The sequence below is a fragment of the Gallus gallus genome, chromosome 12 (genome assembly GCF_016699485.2).
Source record: "Gallus gallus isolate bGalGal1 chromosome 12, bGalGal1.mat.broiler.GRCg7b, whole genome shotgun sequence".
NCBI classification, from domain to species: domain Eukaryota; kingdom Metazoa; phylum Chordata; class Aves; order Galliformes; family Phasianidae; genus Gallus; species Gallus gallus.
The window spans coordinates 7775192-7791054 of record NC_052543.1 but is presented as its reverse complement, the minus strand read 5'-3'; the positions used below and the strand labels follow the sequence as shown (position 1 = coordinate 7791054).

Genomic DNA, 15863 nt, shown 5'->3' with positions numbered 1-15863 from the left:
CATAAAGACAGTTTCAGTTTAAAACCAGTCATTCTTTGTTTGCAAGAATCTAAATCTATAGTTATTAAGAATGAAGTGGACATTAGGAGAAGTTTGATGCATTAAAGGCTGAATTCACAGGAAAGAAAAAATAAAATGATAGTGGTGTCTGCTTATGCAAATATCCTATCATATATGCATACAATACAACAACATATGCATAGAAGAACGTGTCTGTAGTGTAACAAGTATGATTAGACACACATATATGCAAACACAAGATGCTTATGCATATATGACTATTCACATGACACATGTTCTTAAGCAAGATTACTCCATCACTGGTTGTATGCAAAGTATTTACAAAAGCAACTCACAAAAAGGTATGGAGAGCAGGCATTAGACTCCATTACATCCAAACACCTTATTTATCAGAGTTGAAAATGAGTTCTGTTTCCACTTAAGGAAATAAAAACTCATTGCAGATAATGGAGAAGAACTTAGAAAAATAAACTATTATCATTACAATATGTTTTTATTTTTTTCAAAATTCTTCTCTTGCTTTTAGTCTCAGACTATTTCACTACACACAGCAATTTAGCCCTGTGCTAAATCCACCTCAGAAATGCCCATTCTCCCACACAAATTGTTTCTTCACAGGCATCACCTGAACACGGAACAGGCAGGTGAGTTAACATCAAATGCCAGAAGACCTTCAGGATCTCAAGTGAGAAATCAACAACATCATCAAAAATAAGAACCACAAATGTATGCACATATGCAATGCTCTGGTATGACTTCAATCGGAAGTTGAATCCTCATACAAATACTAGTACTGATTGATATAATTTTTATAGATCATTTTCAGAACTTGAATTTACTCCTGTTTGAGCACATCTCTTCAGTTACATATGGTTTGGGCAGGTTTTGCCATTTGAAAGAGTCACAGTCAGACAAAATGCAAGTGAGGATTTCCTATTGATAATTCCTACACAAACTAGATGCTACATACATGAAATATACATACATTCAAGAAATTACTCCTCTTGCCTTTACTGAGATTAGTCTAAAGAAAACATTAGTAAAAGTTGACAAAACAGAGCTCCATGCTATTCGTTGCTGAATGGAGTACACCAGTCTCATTTTATAGCCTTTTATAAAAATCAAGAATATTCCTTTGCTCTGAAAGATTAGTCATCAAAGCCTTGATTAAGAATAATAGGGACGGCAGATTAGATTTACATTCCACTAGGCTTTTTATTCTGGATAAGGATTCTCATCTCTTTTCATCTAAGCTTCGGAATCCAGGTTCACAATCTTTTCCTCCAAAAATCTGTCTTTGCTAGAGCCAGATAAATCTTAATTCTGTTTTTTATTTGAAACTTGGCTGCTACAAGATCTACATGCCAACAATTCACTTTCATAATTGCTACAAATTCCTTTGAAATAAACCATGGAGGTTTGTCTGACATTACCCCTTCTGGGAGGCCATAGGAAACAAATAATTTTCCTAACAATAACAGTAATAGCTCTCTGGTCTGTCCCTTTATTGCATAGTCTAAAAATTGCCTGTCTGTGCAAAACCCAGTGGGTACCTCTGCTTCCTGGGGTTTGCCTTATACCCTGCCAAGAGGCACTTTTTTCCTGATCCTTTAAAAAACTCCACAGAACTTTTTATTCTACTTGCATCTATGGTAAACTATGTCACTTTGTGAGCTTTATCAGGCACAACTATTCCAGGCACAACTATTCCAGTTTCTATGTGTTTTTCTGTTAGTGCCTCTTCCTCTTTCTGATGATCTACAATACAAGAAGACACATGATCAGACATATATATGTTTGACTTGCTCCTAGTTTTGTTAAAACGACTGTGACTGAAGTGCAAGGAAGAAGTATGGCCATTTACTGTCTTCTTGTGGGTGGAGGATGGAGAAGTTTACCATCCTCCTACTACAGGTGTAGCAGGGACAGAAGCCTGAAGACACAGAAGTACCAGGAAAAACCTGGGAGGATTTTTAAACAGAAACACAGACTTTGTTAACAATCCTGATGGAACTCTGTAAATCTTATTGCAACCAAAAAAAAAAAAAACTGATAAAGAGCAAGCTTAGTGCACAGGATCTTGCAAGAACACAGTGAAGGAAAGGGAGGGGTATTTGCCTTCAGATTCTTTCATTTCAATCTACCTTTCCCAGAAGCCCCCCTCCCCTTTTTTTTTCTTTTAAACCAAATAATTTTTCATATTCTATTTTATACTACAAAAATATACTCCTCAGAGAACTCAAACCCTTGATATTCCAAGAAGACAGTGAGAATTCCACCTCTAAATTCATATCATCTTAGGGCCCTGTCACAAGGTAACAGAACAAGTAATTGTTTGAGGCTTTCCATACCGCTACTGCACATAGTGTCACACTTTCCATGCTTGCAAATAGTCCAGTATTGTTTTGAGTCCTTCATGGAAAAGCATTTGGTATTATGAAAAAAAAAAAAAAAATGAAAAATCACAGGCATTACTAAAGTGATAAAACAAGTCAAGACAGGCTAAGGAGCATTAAAGGTCAACTATTCCTCGGATCAGATAACTGTGAGGTCAGTGTAAGTAGAAGAAACAGAAAAGTTAGACAGATTTGAAATACTGCCTTCAGATGCAGAAGGCATATGTTAGAGGACCAGTAGTTCTAATGAGTACTACTCCTTTGTGCCATACCTCATAGTCTCTCATCCTTAACAAAAGAAGTCCAGAAAGTCAGGGAGCAAAGAGTAGTAGCAGCTTCATTCAGCATCACACTTATAAAACACTTGAAAGAAATACTGTTTTATGACGGGATTTGTGTATGAGTTAAGAAAAATGAGCAGAAGGAATCTGGACCCAAACCTACAAAGCTGCGAATCTGTGGAAGGCTGGTTTTAACTTCCCAGATCTTGTAAAATACATATGGAAAGGAAAATAGTCTCTCTGTTATCAACAAACTTCTAATGTTTCTACCCAGTAACATACCAGCTTGAGGAAGAACCTCTGAAGACATTAGTGATGAAGCAGCAGCAACAACTGCTAGCTGTACTGGAGCAAACTCAGCTATGTTTCTTCTGAGAAGTTTCTTTGTGAGCCAAATAATATAGCATGACTTTGAGTTCAATATTTTACTTAAAAATTCTAAAAGAAAACTCTTTTTATTAAAATACTAAATATAGAACAGTTAAGTGTACCTGCATGAGATGTCTCTGTGTCTGTAATATTTTTCTCAAGTTATCTCAAAACGTGACAAAGTACTTTATTCATAATGAAGTCATCAAGCATTGACTAGATCTCTGCAAACACTTCTTTACAGTTATGGAAAATAAAATCCTTTGTTTTATGATGCTTGCAGTCAAAACAAAAACACCTAAGCCCCAAATGACAAGACAGCATAGGTGAAACAGAGTAAGAAAGCAAGCAAGGGATTGAGTAAACAAAGTGTTGAATACAGTATGACATTCCCATCAGGAATAGCAATCAGAGCTTACCCCTTGTCTCAGGCTGCTGTTTCCCATAATATATTACAAATAGACTAAATAGTTTTACAGAGGGATTTCAAACTTTTAAACACAATTAAAAAATATATATTCCCAAATAAAATTATTTATAGGCAATAAGGGACAGTGATGACATTTGCAATTGCAAAACAGATTGGTTTTTACATTGATTCCAAAAGTTTATCAATATTTTAAGGTAATATTTAAGAACAGTCAAGTAGATTTTTCTCTTGATTCAACTGCTAAATGCATTTTCAACTCACGTGTACTCATGTAAAAAATGAAATGAATTAGGTATTTGTAGTGTAGACACATTCACTGACTTTACAACTAAAGGTTTTCGTAGGTAGAGTAATCCATTAAATTACATTGATCTCAAAAGCTAATTAATACCCAAAATAAATATTATTGTTTTTACTTTATGGAAGGCTTCTCTAAAGAGTGAAATCATTTAACATGCTTGAGATTTCAGCCAGGTACACTGCACCAGACTCATATGCTTACTCATGTTTTCTATTGCAGAATGGCTTCTATTAGTCTAACATGCCTTCAATCAGCTTGTTTGGAACTAGGTACTTATGCAGCCATAACCTGAGCCAGACTAATGCTTACGTGTGTTTCCAAGTAAAAAACACATTTAAAACTCATATACCATTAGGATCTTCACTCTTGGGTTACTACGTGTCCTTCATCAACATGGGCAGCAACGCAGAAAGTGAAAATGTTATCAAATGCATTAACAGCAAGCTGTCAGTCATTCTGAAAAATGAGTTCAAAGACTCAGTGGGTAATCTGTTCAGATCCACTACTTCACCGAAGGTCTCTACTTTCATTGCTTTGATTCTAAATTCTATTTGGTCTATGTTCTTCTATTTAAAGAATACAAAAATGAAAGCAAGTTTGACTGGTCAAACCAGAGAAAGAGACAACGTGTCTGTGATATTTATATATATTTTCTTCAGATTACTACATGGTCAATGAAGAATTTAGAATTAAGAATGTTTTACTTCAATTAGTATAGATGTTGACTAACTGAGAATTTTAATATCCTCAATATCCCCCTCTTAATATCCAGTCTAAAATAGTATGAGATCAATTAATGTTTACTTAATGAAAGCTTTCTGTAAATTCAGTTGCATACAGTTGTTCATTTTACTTATTTTATTGGTTTTTTTTTTTTTCATCTATGTGATTTCTCCTTGTTATTTTTGACACAGTCCACAGAAAATGCATTGAAATAATGATGAATCAGTTACTGGAAGTGTGCTAATCAGTGAAATCTTTCAGACCATTCAAAAGATAGCTAAGTTTATGGCGCTTTGACAACAGCATTCTGACTCATTCTATACATTTCACATACTGACTCTGAAGTTAAAATTGAATATGCCCATCAGAACTTTAACTTTTTAGAAATAGTTTTCCAGGAAAGTGAAATATTGTGGTAAGTATGTAGGTACTATAGTTAACACCGCAGAAAAAAGAAACTCCGGTGAAGCTCATCAGAGAAGGTCAAGACAAAAACAGATGATAGTGCATATATGTGCCAGAAACTATATAATACGGGCCATGTTTTATGGAATCACACAACGTAGGAGTGAATAACAGTTTACGCATTTGCAAAAAGAGAGACAATGCATGTTCTGTATTACTAGGTAGGCTTCCACAGATCTTACCCACGATGGTAAAAATCTGGGGGGAGCACAGAGAGAAAGAATTCAAACTCTTTCAGTTTTTAGCAGAAAATGTTGTTTCCCTACTTTAAATATGATTCAAAGACTCTACTTGCCATCAGCTACAGCATTTAAATCTTGCAATTCAGGCAATTTTTCTTTTACAATCCATGCATTTAGTCTCTTCTGCGATGCCTGTAAGAACTAGTGGCATCAGAGACAATTATGTGCATGCAGGAACAAATAAAATTCAGCCTCCTACTGAGATGTTCCTGATGCTAAGACTTCAGTATAAGTACTAAGAGTGATGATAACCTGCAGCTTACTGGGCCAGTATCTGTAAGGAAAATGCATTTGATATTTCAAGGGATTCAATAACAAATCTTTCTCTGGTTCACATAATTGTTTTACTATGCCACCACATATTTTGCAGTAACTACAGCAGTTCAGTCAAGGATAGACTGCACTGCATACAAAGTATTCCAGTCAGAGGAAGTGTAAATGTTGCTATGGAGAGGAGAGTCATAAAATATAGACGAAAACTATCATCCTAGCTCATTCTTTACCAATAATTCTATAAAGACAGAAAGATGCTAGCTCTTGTGAATATGCAAAAGAGAAAACAGTGTATCTTTCAGACTAGAGATCAGACTAGAATTAAATATCAGACTGTAATTAACAAATAGTAGAACACTAAAAAATTACATACATATCCCAAACATTTGTAAAAAATGGTGCTACCCTTCAAAGACTTAAAGCATTTTCTGAAATACAATCTTAAAACGTAAATATTTTTTTAATATTTTCTAATCTGCTGTCTATCAATCTTACTGCTAAAAAGAGAATCATTAACAAAAACCAGATCTAAATATGCTCAAATGCTAACATGTTTAAGTTGCACCTTTCTATAACTGCTCTCTCCACTTTGTGTTGAAGTTAAATTTAAAAACCCTCCATATTTGGAGGAATGTTCCTAGTTTTTCACTGTAATAGTGATAGATTAAACACTGGAGGTTGCAGAGTCTCCATTTTTGGAGATATTCAAAACTCAACTGGACAGAGTTCAGGGCAACCTGAACCTGATCAAGCACACTATTGTACTAAGCAATCTCAAGGGAGTCCTTCCAGACTCAACTCTTCCATGATTCTATGCCCATGATTCTTTTAATCACATAAATTAAGTTCATGCTTTCCCAATAGATACAAACTGTTTACATAATAGACTATACTGAAACTACCAAGAATGATTTATTTAAATTCAGAGTTTAGTTAGAAACTATAATCATTAAAAAAAAAGTGTACTGATTGTACAAATAAGCCATGCAGCTTAAGATTGATGAAACAGAACGAATTCATGAAATAAGATTAATTCCAAACACCATTAAGAAAAACTAAAAAAATTTTAGATTTGTGCAGGTGTTTAAAAAGAGTGAGATCTATTTTACTACTTTTCACTAGTAAGTAATAGATGTTCCTACTAGACGTTCATGAGAATAATAACTGCACTGTAGTAAAATCAAAACTGAAAACATCATACTAGTATTTCAAAGAAAAGGCAAAAGAAGGGTCATTGTATTGTAAAGATTTTTTTCTGAATTACCAAGGGGAGAGATAGAAAGGGAGAGAGAAGGAAGAAAAGAACCAACATCAGAAGTTCGGTTCATATGCACATATTCATTCAACTCTTCTCACAAACTTGCTCTTCCATCTTTGACAGTCCTTCTAGAAATGACAGAAATAATCTAGATCACAAATCCTCTTAGAAGCTAGACACATATCCTCTTTCTCTCACCATAAAAATCCGTTCTGACCTCGATTCAAAATGAAATAAAGATCTTATCCAATACCCATCAGAGTCAACGAGAATCTCTCAGTGAGTTCAATTCACTTTTGATCTTGCTCTGTATTAGATCTTATTTGCTCCATATATCAATGCAAGACCAACATCTGAAGAATAACCACTTTTCTAGGGAAGGATGAAAGTGTATTTAACTTAATGAATGCATAAAGCAAGCCAGAATTTCTTCTAAAACTTACATTCGCTAATTGTGTCTATGATTTTTAGTATATTACTGTGATTGCATTGGGATTGAACTTCTAAAACAGGCGTATTTCCATAGTGTGCTTTGCCATCACTCAGCATATCTTAAAAGAGAACAGTTGTAGGAAGAATGCATGAATTATGCCAGAACACTCTTTTTACCAACCTTTTTCATACAGTACTGTTTCTCATGCATTCAGAAAGCTACGCTACCAGAAGCGGAGGGTGTAGCACTACTCTGCTTCCACTTCCTCTCTCTCACTTTACCTTGCTCTTGCAATCAATCCATACATTTACAGATAGTACTTAGTGAAACTTGACACGTTCAGCATTTCTTACTTTTCACCCTTGCTGAAGTTAATATTCGCAATCTAACAGAACTGAAGAAAATTTTTACTATCACTAATGGTATTTTACTACATACCATGATGAAGGTTTGCATTATGCACAATGTGTATCAGGTACAACCTTGAGGCGTATCATACAACCTTGTGGCATGTGCACTTAAGAATTTATTACATGCAAAGAGCATCATGTCAAGATCAGTACAGTTTCGAGTGTGAATGCAAAGCATACAATGGAGAGAGATTCTAAACAGCAAACAGTTTCCTGCAGAAGACAGCATTTTGTTACGTTGTATGTTGTTACGTATTTGTCATGTTACTACAAGTAAGAAGGTAAAACTCATCTATTAAAAGATTTATGCATCACTGTGTCAAAGAGTCTGAATTAATACTAAAAAATCGTATTCTGCAAAAAATTTGCTCTGAAATCCATAGACTAAACCCACTCACAATACTTAACATTTAACACTATTTTGCTCTCCATTATCCTTATCCTAGATTCTCTTTGCTCCATTTGTTGTTATAAAAGGGTTAGGCAATCTACTAGATGATTCTCGAAATCTGAAGCAAAGACTGGAATCACTACAGACCTAAGTGCTAGAACTAATTCTCACTTAGAAATAAAATATTGAACGTTTTTATACAGGGAAAAATCTGCCACATTAGTTACCTAAAAGATACACTAATGATACAAATGATAATCTGTCCTTTACTCTTACTTAAAAATCATAGCTATGCTAGGCACCATGCATTATGATAAAGTATTACATTTTATTCCTTTTTTCCTCAGTTATCACTTTTAAAAATACAAAACTATTATACAAACTTTTATTTAGCTACCACAAAATACCTTGAAGATTATGTCAGTAAGCCAATGGTCCAGAACAGCTCTGAATGAGGAAGTACGCTGGAGGGCATAATGAGGTACATACTATATGCTCAAAAGATTACTTGAGCTGATAAGTGATAGGGGATACTTTTTAAAGGAAAGAAATAAGGCACTGAAGTGTTATCACCGTTTCATTTCATGAGAAAAAAAATCCACAGATACAGATCAAAAGTTCTAGAAAGCAGTAGGAAATGCATGAGCTGCACAGCTAATAAATTAAAAGCTTCAAACAGCTTTATGAAGGGAATAATCTTTTCTCTCTTTTAGCAACTTGCAAACACAAACTGCTTTAATCTTCAGAAACATCTGCACTATTTCAGAGGAAGCATACACAAATGAGAAGAAACAAATTGTGTGTAAAAATAATGCACAAATGCTGCACTTAGAAACCCAAGAATGAAGCTCACATACATGAGTACATGGGCTTTTTTGCTTTGTAAGGAAAGGTGGTATACTCTGTGCAGGTGTCCAGGTTTGCTACAAACATTTAAGAAGCAAATGTTCAATGTTTATTTAGAAAACAGCAATTGCTAAAACTCAGGGGCAGCAAGGTGGCCACTGTGAGCCTCCAAATCAGAAACAGTTTTCAGGTCTTCATGCATGAGCACAAAGCAACTGCTAGTAGAGATCAGACAGCAGGTGTTTAAGTCACTAACTGTTAGAAGTATTAGTTTAAAAATGTATCATGAAATAAAGAATTAAAAAAATAATCTTTAATCAGACAACATAATTTAACACTATGAAATCTCTTAGTTAGATAAACTCCTAATCTATCAACAGATATTTAAAAACAATATATTTTTAGCAGCCTGTGGGAAGATTGGTATCATAGATCTGTCTGGTGCTGACATAAACTGATAAAGCGTTCTAATCAATGCTGCTCCCTATTCATCAGCTCCGTTCTGAGGAACAGTTACTGTTTCCATGTCCTTTTAATCAAAATGTGGGTAATGTATCTCACCATTCCAGTTTTACACTGAGATTTTATAGCTACACTTTATTGAGAAAGCCATGGAGCATTTTATGGACTTTTCACACTGCAAGTTGAATTCATCAGGCTATATAAAGATTCACTCACTCTGTAGAAAGGGTTACATTTCTCATGCTACTTTATTTTGCAAGAAGCTTTCTGTTTGTACTCTTCACTACTTGGAATTTCAAAGCTTCCTAAGGGCCACCTTTGACTTGATGACCAAAAGTTAGGACTGTTATGCTAGAAGAAGAAAAAAAAATGACAGAATTTCTAGACGATCTGAGTTAATTTCAGATATGCAGTTTGTCATAATTTAATACCGTGCTTATGAAATCTAGCTCAAGGAATGCTTTCAGCCTGCAGCAAATTTCCTCATTGTCTTTTGCTGTTTTCTCCTTATTACATCATCTACAAGGTTTAAAAAAAAAAAAAAAAACCCACAAACAAAAACCCACTTCATTCCTTCACTGGAGGAACTCACAGGATAGAGAGTCAAAATTCTCTCAGCTATCTCTGAGTTAGAACTGTTTGCAAATGCTAAGGGCATATTTAGGCATGTCAGGACCTAAAATTTGGCAAATCACCATCTTGTAGTTAGCTACACTGCAAAAACCTCAAAATCAGCCTGTGAAAAATGAGCTGTATGTCCATATTCTCTAACTAAACTGTAGCAAAAAGAAGATAAAGGAATGGAAAGAAGAAAACTAAATTTATCTTTTCAATAAAAAGACAAGTTTATCTTCACTGAAAATCTTGAATTTTAAGGATTTAATCCAACAAAGAAAACGTTAGAATTATTCCATCAGCTTACAGAAATACAAACCAAACCTTTAACTGAGTTTTAATCTGTCCTCTGTTTACATCGTGTAACTTAAGGTAAATAAATGGAGAGCGTGCAGAGTAAATTTAACAGGAATTATCAAAAAATGTAGCCTATATGGAATGCAAGTTATACAGCTGACTTAGACACTTTTTCTTTATGTGTTTTTGCTTTAGGTGTTTTTTTTTCACTAAGTAAGGCAGCTCCTTGATATTGCTGTATTGTTTCTAGTATACATCCCCTCGTATTATTTTCTGCTAATAAATGAACTCCATTGTAAAAATTATTTAAAAATTATTGATGTTATGTAAAAGAAGCCCTTAAATGGAATGGCTATTGAAAACCCTTTATGTCAAACCTTACTACAGAGAGAAAGGTGAAACACCTTGCTGTCAAGCAGCAAGGACATCATGCGAAAACATCGTATTCCTTGTAGAATGAAATGCATTTCTGAGTAGTTTCTTCAGAAATTACTAAGTTCAAAGTAAATCTTAATCATGATGACTGGCAAACATAACTTTCACATGGATACTGTATTATGTGTATGAACGAGTTGTATGAAATCTCTTGATTGAACAAAAATATCTCAGCTATAAATAACAATTTCAGTATCTGCAGAATAATAGACAAAAGAGAAGATTACTTCCTTTTATTCTTTCTTGTTTTTTTCATTTATGCACTGAATTCTGCCACTGAAGCAAAACTTAAATGGCAGCAATAATTTAATGGAACTTTTCTTATTATTTCAGGTTCTACTCCAGCAGTGAAGAAAAAGTATATAACTTCTTCACTGCCCTCTTTCTTCCAGTTAGTCAAAGAATGGCATACATAAGATCAGAGTACATTATGCTAAACTCATTGATTTCCTACTCTATCACTTACCGTAGATAATCTAATACATGAAAACTGAAGGCGTATACACAGAGGAAAAAAAGGTAATATATCTGACCAAATAGATACAATTTCCCTGTAATTAGTTAGATTTCACTCACAATAGAGGTATTAAGATCAAAGATGGGCAAACAGTTTTGGCTGCTCATGTCTTTAGGTAGTCAAGTTCATTAAGAACAGAAACATCCCCCTAAATGTTGTATTCAACATAACATATGAAGACCTAGAAAAAAAATTCTCCCTCTAGTTACTGACTTGTCACCTTTTGATTCCCATTTCTGTCATAATTAAACAGAAAATTATCTGTGAAACACGGGAAATAAAAAGCATTTTCTGTCCCCTCACCTAGAGGCACTATATGTCATTGGTAGACCACAGCTGGAAACTGTCCCAAACTGCTTTATCTCTAGTGTGCAGGTGTCTGCAAATGAGACCAATACCCCTTTTGGCATGAATGTGCCTGTTAATCACGTTCAGTAGAGGAGCAATTCTCCATAAATAGGCTATAGTAACTGGTGAGAGAACATCCAGCAGGTGAACCCTACAGATACATGTAATTCTATGGATTCTTTTTAACATACATCGAAATCAATTTTCTTGTAAGAAGAAACAGTAATTCCGGGCAAAGTAATTGAAGGACAAGATACATGATATTTACAGCAAAAGTGACAAAAAAATCCTTTAACTGTTAATAGCAATGTCATGTTTGCACTTTACAGCTCTCAAAACAGAAAACCATGTTCACATTTAAACGTTATGATTCTTTATTTCCAAAATTTCATTACAGAATGTGCTTTGAGGATGTAACTTCTCTGGAACATTTTAAGAGCTGTAAATACCGCACTGTCCACATAAGTCCATGAAAAATGTTCAATCAAAAACAAGCAAGAACTCCACATTTTTAAGATTTGGACAAATAGCACTTTTATGGGAACCCTGTAGAAGAAAACACTATGACCTGAAAGACTGGAACATGCATTTATGCATACTTTCATTTACTACCCTTAACACTTGAGATCTCATAGGCTATTGCTTATAGCGTTGACCTGCACTATCTGTGTCTTTACACCACTATCTGTGCTCCTTCTAAACAATTAATGACTCTTACCTAATACTTTGCATGACCCTAAATTATACTAAGGAGGTATCCTCATTTAACCTTATTATTATACATCATCTACCCTTGTAGGATGTTAGTGGTAATCATATCAACAATGGTCAGCGGCAAAATTGACACCACTGATGTGAAGGGGAAAATGCTCATTAAAATGTTCAGCACAAATCAAAAAGAAAAATGATCTTAGAAAGCAGCAGAAGATACTGTGGGTGGACACATCATTCAGTAGGAAAGAAAACAGAAGGATTATTTAGAAGTGCACTTTAGGAGATTGATCTCATATTTCTGATATGGTTAATGTGACACTGCTGTACTTCCTGGAAAAAAGAAATCATGAACTAGTATTACAATTTTTGTATTATATGTATTAGTTTAAACACTACAACTTCTAAATGCAGGGTTAGAAAAAGATTAGACAGTTGCCTAAGCCCTTAAACATCTATAATAGTAAAATTTCCATGTTCTCATCTGAAACAATTTAAAATAACAGAGTAAATAGCTCCAAAATATTCCCTTAGCTATCAAATACTGAGAATATTTTTAAAAAAAACCTGTTTAAATAAACTCTTTTGCAGGAACTGCAAAATCCAATCTTGAAATTGGATATTTAATGTCTATAATGCACTAATGCTGAAAGATGAACAAAGGCCAAAGTCAGTTATCCTATCATATAAAATACTAAAAAAGAGAAACAACATACAGCTAAAAGCCAAGATGTAGTGCTACTTTGATCTCTTTTCTATGCTTTAATATAATGCTTGTCTTATTTGGAGCAGAGCTTCTTAATACTGAGTTTGGTTGTGACTTTACAGCTGCTTGCTGATGTCGCAGAAAAATCAAAAGTTAAAGCCTCCAAAGTGTAAAGAACTGTAAAATGCATTTAAAGAAACCAACCACATATCTCAAAGTCTGAAGAAGTAGGATGTGTATTCTTCATTTCTCATGCAAACGTACACTAGGAAAAATAATTATAATAGTAATCCGTTTCAATGGAAATAAAGTACTGTAATATTTATAGTCTGAGCCAGAGTTATAATGACTGTGGGGCGAGAAGTGAAGTGTCTCAGCATGTTCCACATGTTTTTAACACTGTTCCTAAAGGCTCTGGAGGCTATTAAATTTAATGAACCCATCTGCTATGAAATAGAGGTCCAAACGTAATCAGTTTTCTCAGTGCCATATAATACAGATGGCATTCCATGTTCCACATCCCCAGCAGGAAATTTTATGTTCCTCTTAAAGTGCAGGACTTTTGTTTTTGCTTGTGTTTTTGATGTTTTAAACATCTTCTTGATGTATAGCATATAGCATTTTATAGTGTAAATACTACATACATAAATACACATGAAAAGTGTTAATTCATTAAAATAAATATCGCCATTTCTTTACAACATTTTTTCCTAGTGGTTTTGAAAACCAGCAATTAATTCTCTGTAGTAATACACTCTGTGCTTAATGCAATCACTGATAATTGCCCTAATAGCATAACTTCGAGCACTAGCAGTGGAGTAAAGCAAACATAATTTATCAAAGTAGTTTACTTCAAAAATTGCACAGTACACACATATATACAAGTATGTGCATGGCATGTTCTAATTTGTATGCACTGAATGTAACAGTGTACATACTCTTATAGTATCCATACTCCTATCAGGTCAATATGAATTTTATTTTCCTGTACATGTCCTCATTTTCATTTTGGGAAGGGGAGTGGTTCCGAATGTGTGTGTTTTATTGGGACACACTGTGCCATGTTTGTTGCACTGCTGGTGTGTGAGCAAGGGCTCTAAACTCAAATTAAAGCAGCACAGCTTCTTTGTACTGATTTGCACCCTGCTGCCTAACATAAGTAAATCGGATGAGCATTTGCTAGCAAAAAGAAACAACATCCATTGTTCTTTGGAGCTGCATCTCAAAAGATAATGAATATGCATTAATTCTATCCGGTTGAGAGGTTTATTCATTTACTTTCTTGAGCACTCGTTATGTTTTGACAGTTGACACAGATCTTACTGAATATGAAGCAGTTAATGTTGTTAATGATAATTCATTTATTCTAGATTCAGCAGTAAAACAAACAGATTAGAGCTGTTCAGTAAAAAAAAGTGAGAGTGCTTCATTACTGTGACTGGAAATTTTGGAGCAGAGAAATTATAAATTCATGACTTGCAGACTTTTTTTATTGGACTGCCAGTGAAGATTCCCACAAACAGTCCCAAGATGATCAGCCTCAAGGGATGTTGCAACTACATATAGATACATGCATAATATTTTTATTGTGTGTACATTTCTTGTATTGATCACCCTTGCTATTTTTCAAGCACTATCTATAAGATTCCAGTGCAAATACAGCAGACCATCATTGCTGGAGCAGATGGTCGGAATCCTCAAAATGTAATCATTCTCCTACAGAAATTTTGGAAAAGATGAAATAGTTGGAGTTATTGTATTTTTCCAAGAAAAATAATCTGGGCTGAGAGTTGATAAGAAGGCACTCCTTGGGCTACCTTCTAATTTTGCTCTCATATCTCTGTTTAGAAAAGATCACTACAGGTCCATAGCAGACAAATCAGTGTTTGAAGAACCTTACTTTAAAAATAAACGTACCTGACGGAAGGCCTGATATTCAAGCATGGCCTATCCTCCCCCAGGTGTGTCCATATAAATAAATGTCAGAGCAAGAAAAGGAAATTTTCAGGGGAACATCAGAGCCAGTTAGCATTTATGGCATACCCCGATCAAACCCTATTAATTATGGAAGGTTAATAGATGCTGGCCGCAAAGGAAGAGTTAGATGGTATAATCAATTCCTACACTGAATTAGGAAAAAAACAGAACAAAGCTAACAAACAAAAAAACTACAACACAACATCACAGATCTTCAGTTTTTAAAACTGGCATTAAAAAAATCATTTACTGCCTCTGTGTAAATTTTCTGTTAGCAGCTGCTGATTAATGACATTTCCTGACATTCAGTTCTGCAGTGATTAGCAATATTTACTTGCCGTAGATATACAGGAGAATTCTGAATGCCCTGATGTATTTTAATGCATTCCAATACTACAGTCTATAAGTTACTTTGGAAATAGAGGCCCAGGGAACATTTACCATGATAAAAATGCTAACTGCATCTACTTATTATAATAGCACAATTAACTTGTGCTACCAAAAGCATTTGAAGATATCTCTGGGAACAGAAGCTAGTGGAAATGGGATAGTATTTTATTTTTGTTACTTCATAAAAGCTCTTCTGTGCATTGAGCAGAAATAAAATTGAGTGCATGGGAGAGAAACTAAACAGCACAATACCTTACCCAAAACTCCTAGATGGAAAAAATGCCAGCATAATAGCTTTGAGTCTGTAGGAGCTTTTTATATCTGCACATTGTACACAATCTCATGCACAGCTCCATTGCTTCTCTGAAACTGGCTCAGAATTCATCACTCATAAAGAGTTGTATTCCAGAATCTCAGTTTCCACAGTTAAAAATATTTTGAAACTGATATGACATATATTTTAAGTGTTAGCTTCCTATATTTCCTACCAAATTTATGCAAAGAACCTGCAAGAGTACACTTGCGTTATACATTCTATAAGGATGAGGAGAACTAAATTGAAATTG

General features: G+C 34.5%; 1 protein-coding gene across 6 annotated transcripts in view; it reads right to left on the bottom strand.

The window, feature by feature from the left end:
* CACNA2D3 (calcium voltage-gated channel auxiliary subunit alpha2delta 3) overlaps positions 1–15863 on the bottom strand; it is a 409731-nt gene that overhangs the window by 121328 nt on the left and 272540 nt on the right. The gene's annotated exons all lie outside the window — the stretch shown is intronic.